We start from the raw sequence: 5000 nt of genomic DNA, 5'->3' as shown, positions 1-5000 counted from the left end.
CGGTGCTGCTTCTCGCTTCGCTCGCTGTTCGCCGCTCGCCGCTCGCTCGCGCAGCCAAAAATGGCCAGTTTTGGCCCGTTTTTGGGCTGTTTTGGCCTGTTTTTGGTCTGTTCTGGCGTGGCGCGGTGACCGTCGTGAGCGGAGCAAAACGTCAGCCATCTCAGCACCTTGGAACCCCCCGGGTGGCACAGGGCTGGATGGGGCTTTCGTATAGCAGGGACGGTGCTGCCTCACGCTTCGCTCGCTGTTCGCCGCTCGCCGCTCGCTCGCGCAACCTAAAATGGCCAGTTTTGGCCCGTTTTTGGGCTGTTTTGGCCTGTTTTTGGTCCGTTCTTGCGTGGCACGGCGACCGTCGTGAGCGGAGCAAAACGTCAGCCATCTCAGCACCCTGGAACCCCCCGGGTGGCACAGGGCTGGATGGGGCTTTCGTATAGCAGGGACGGTGCTGCCTCTCGCTTCGCTCGCTGTTCGCCGCTCACCGCTCGCTCGCTCAGCCAAAAATGGCCAGTTTTGGCCCGTTTTTGGGCTGTTTTGGCCTGTTTTTGGTCCGTTCTTGCATGGCGCGGTGACCGTCGTGAGCGGAGCAAAACGTCAGCCATCTCAGCACCCTGGAACCCCCCGGGTGGCACAGGGCTGGATGGGGCTTTCGTATAGCAGGGACGGTGCTGCCTCACGCTTCGCTCGCTGTTCGCCGCTCGCCGCTCGCTCGCGCAGCCAAAAATGACCAGTTTTGGCCCGTTTTTGGGCTGTTTTGGCCTGTTTATGGTCCGTTCTTGCGTGGTGCGGTGACCGTCGTGAGCGGAGCAAAACGTCAGCCATCTCAGCACCCTGGAACCCCCCGGGTGGCACAGGGCTGGATGGGGCTTTCGTATATAGCAGGGACGGTGCTGCCTCTCGCTTCGCTCGCTGTCCGCCGCTCGCCGCTCGCTCGCGCAGCCAAAAATGGCCAGTTTTGGCCCGTTTTTGGGCCGTTTTAGCCAGTTTTTGGCCTGTTCTTGCATTGCGCGGTGACCGTCGAGAGCGGAGCAAAACGTCAGCCATCTCAGCACCCTGGAACCCCCCGGGTGGCACAGGGCTGGATGGGGCTTTCGTATAGCAGGGACGGTGCTGCCTCTCGCTTCGCTCGCTGTCCGCCGCTCGCCGCTCGCTCGTGCAGCCAAAAATGGCCAGTTTTGGCCCGTTTTTGGGCCGTTTTGGCCAGTTTTTGGCCTGTTCTTGCATTGCGCGGTGACCGTCGAGAGCGGAGCAAAACGTCAGCCATCTCAGCACCCTGGAACCCCCCGGGTGGCACAGGGCTGGATGGGGCTTTCGTATAGCAGGGACGGTGCTGCCTCTCGCTTCGCTCGCTGTCCGCCGCTCGCCGCTCGCTCGTGCAGCCAAAAATGGCCAGTTTTGGCCCGTTTTTGGGCCGTTTTGGCCAGTTTTTGGCCTGTTCTTGCATTGCGCGGTGACCGTCGAGAGCGGAGCAAAACGTCAGCCATCTCAGCACCCTGGAACCCCCCGGGTGGCACAGGGCTGGATGGGGCTTTCGTATAGCAGGGACGGTGCTGCCTCTCGCTTCGCTCGCTGTCCGCCGCTCGCCGCTCGCTCGTGCAGCCAAAAATGGCCAGTTTTGGCCCGTTTTTGGGCCGTTTTGGCCAGTTTTTGGCCTGTTCTTGCATTGCGCGGTGACCGTCGAGAGCGGAGCAAAACGTCAGCCATCTCAGCACCCTGGAACCCCCCGGGTGGCACAGGGCTGGATGGGGCTTTCGTATAGCAGGGACGGTGCTGCCTCTCGCTTCGCTCGCTGTCCGCCGCTCGCCGCTCGCTCGTGCAGCCAAAAATGGCCAGTTTTGGCCCGTTTTTGGGCCGTTTTGGCCAGTTTTTGGCCTGTTCTTGCATTGCGCGGTGACCGTCGAGAGCGGAGCAAAACGTCAGCCATCTCAGCACCCTGGAACCCCCCGGGTGGCACAGGGCTGGATGGGGCTTTCGTATAGCAGGGACGGTGCTGCCTCTCGCTTCGCTCGCTGTCCGCCGCTCGCCGCTCGCTCGTGCAGCCAAAAATGGCCAGTTTTGGCCCGTTTTTGGGCCGTTTTGGCCAGTTTTTGGCCTGTTCTTGCATTGCGCGGTGACCGTCGAGAGCGGAGCAAAACGTCAGCCATCTCAGCACCCTGGAACCCCCCGGGTGGCACAGGGCTGGATGGGGCTTTCGTATAGCAGGGACGGTGCTGCCTCTCGCTTCGCTCGCTGTCCGCCGCTCGCCGCTCGCTCGTGCAGCCAAAAATGGCCAGTTTTGGCCCGTTTTTGGGCCGTTTTGGCCAGTTTTTGGCCTGTTCTTGCATTGCGCGGTGACCGTCGAGAGCGGAGCAAAACGTCAGCCATCTCAGCACCCTGGAACCCCCCGGGTGGCACAGGGCTGGATGGGGCTTTCGTATAGCAGGGACGGTGCTGCCTCTCGCTTCGCTCGCTGTCCGCCGCTCGCCGCTCGCTCGTGCAGCCAAAAATGGCCAGTTTTGGCCCGTTTTTGGGCCGTTTTGGCCAGTTTTTGGCCTGTTCTTGCATTGCGCGGTGACCGTCGAGAGCGGAGCAAAACGTCAGCCATCTCAGCACCCTGGAACCCCCCGGGTGGCACAGGGCTGGATGGGGCTTTCGTATAGCAGGGACGGTGCTGCCTCTCGCTTCGCTCGCTGTCCGCCGCTCGCCGCTCGCTCGTGCAGCCAAAAATGGCCAGTTTTGGCCCGTTTTTGGGCCGTTTTGGCCAGTTTTTGGCCTGTTCTTGCATTGCGCGGTGACCGTCGAGAGCGGAGCAAAACGTCAGCCATCTCAGCACCCTGGAACCCCCCGGGTGGCACAGGGCTGGATGGGGCTTTCGTATAGCAGGGACGGTGCTGCCTCTCGCTTCGCTCGCTGTCCGCCGCTCGCCGCTCGCTCGCGCAGCCAAAAATGGCCAGTTTTGGCCCGTTTTTGGGCCGTTTTGGCCAGTTTTTGGCCTGTTCTTGCATTGCGCGGTGACCGTCGAGAGCGGAGCAAAACGTCAGCCATCTCAGCACCCTGGAACCCCCCGGGTGGCACAGGGCTGGATGGGGCTTTCGTATAGCAGGGACGGTGCTGCCTCTCGCTTCGCTCGCTGTCCGCCGCTCGCCGCTCGCTCGTGCAGCCAAAAATGGCCAGTTTTGGCCCGTTTTTGGGCCGTTTTGGCCAGTTTTTGGCCTGTTCTTGCATTGCGCGGTGACCGTCGAGAGCGGAGCAAAACGTCAGCCATCTCAGCACCCTGGAACCCCCCCCGGGTGGCACAGGGCTGGATGGGGCTTTCGTATAGCAGGGACGGTGCTGCCTCTCGCTTCGCTCGCTGTCCGCCGCTCGCCGCTCGCTCGTGCAGCCAAAAATGGCCAGTTTTGGCCCGTTTTTGGGCCGTTTTGGCCAGTTTTTGGCCTGTTCTTGCATTGCGCGGTGACCGTCGAGAGCGGAGCAAAACGTCAGCCATCTCAGCACCCTGGAACCCCCCGGGTGGCACAGGGCTGGATGGGGCTTTCGTATAGCAGGGACGGTGCTGCCTCTCGCTTCGCTCGCTGTCCGCCGCTCGCCGCTCGCTCGTGCAGCCAAAAATGGCCAGTTTTGGCCCGTTTTTGGGCCGTTTTGGCCAGTTTTTGGCCTGTTCTTGCATTGCGCGGTGACCGTCGAGAGCGGAGCAAAACGTCAGCCATCTCAGCACCCTGGAACCCCCCGGGTGGCACAGGGCTGGATGGGGCTTTCGTATAGCAGGGACGGTGCTGCCTCTCGCTTCGCTCGCTGTCCGCCGCTCGCCGCTCGCTCGCGCAGCCAAAAATGGCCAGTTTTGGCCCGTTTTTGGGCCGTTTTGGCCAGTTTTTGGCCTGTTCTTGCATTGCGCGGTGACCGTCGAGAGCGGAGCAAAACGTCAGCCATCTCAGCACCCTGGAACCCCCCGGGTGGCACAGGGCTGGATGGGGCTTTCGTATAGCAGGGACGGTGCTGCCTCTCGCTTCGCTCGCTGTCCGCCGCTCGCCGCTCGCTCGTGCAGCCAAAAATGGCCAGTTTTGGCCCGTTTTTGGGCCGTTTTGGCCAGTTTTTGGCCTGTTCTTGCATTGCGCGGTGACCGTCGAGAGCGGAGCAAAACGTCAGCCATCTCAGCACCCTGGAACCCCCCGGGTGGCACAGGGCTGGATGGGGCTTTCGTATAGCAGGGACGGTGCTGCCTCTCGCTTCGCTCGCTGTCCGCCGCTCGCCGCTCGCTCGTGCAGCCAAAAATGGCCAGTTTTGGCCCGTTTTTGGGCCGTTTTGGCCAGTTTTTGGCCTGTTCTTGCATTGCGCGGTGACCGTCGAGAGCGGAGCAAAACGTCAGCCATCTCAGCACCCTGGAACCCCCCGGGTGGCACAGGGCTGGATGGGGCTTTCGTATAGCAGGGACGGTGCTGCCTCTCGCTTCGCTCGCTGTCCGCCGCTCGCCGCTCGCTCGTGCAGCCAAAAATGGCCAGTTTTGGCCCGTTTTTGGGCCGTTTTGGCCAGTTTTTGGCCTGTTCTTGCATTGCGCGGTGACCGTCGAGAGCGGAGCAAAACGTCAGCCATCTCAGCACCCTGGAACCCCCCGGGTGGCACAGGGCTGGATGGGGCTTTCGTATAGCAGGGACGGTGCTGCCTCTCGCTTCGCTCGCTGTCCGCCGCTCGCCGCTCGCTCGCGCAGCCAAAAATGGCCAGTTTTGGCCCGTTTTTGGGCCGTTTTGGCCAGTTTTTGGCCTGTTCTTGCATTGCGCGGTGACCGTCGAGAGCGGAGCAAAACGTCAGCCATCTCAGCACCCTGGAACCCCCCGGGTGGCACAGGGCTGGATGGGGCTTTCGTATAGCAGGGACGGTGCTGCCTCTCGCTTCGCTCGCTGTCCGCCGCTCGCCGCTCGCGCAGCCAAAAATGGCCAGTTTTGGCCCGTTTTTGGGCCGTTTTGGCCAGTTTTTGGCCTGTTCTTGCATTGCGCGGTGACCGTCGAGAGCGGAGCAAAACGTCAGCCATC

Source organism: Musa acuminata, unplaced genomic scaffold, assembly GCF_036884655.1.
Source record: "Musa acuminata AAA Group cultivar baxijiao unplaced genomic scaffold, Cavendish_Baxijiao_AAA HiC_scaffold_553, whole genome shotgun sequence".
Classification (NCBI taxonomy): Eukaryota; Viridiplantae; Streptophyta; class Magnoliopsida; order Zingiberales; family Musaceae; genus Musa; species Musa acuminata.
The sequence above is the reverse complement of the archived record's forward strand: the minus strand, read 5'-3'. Positions refer to the sequence as shown.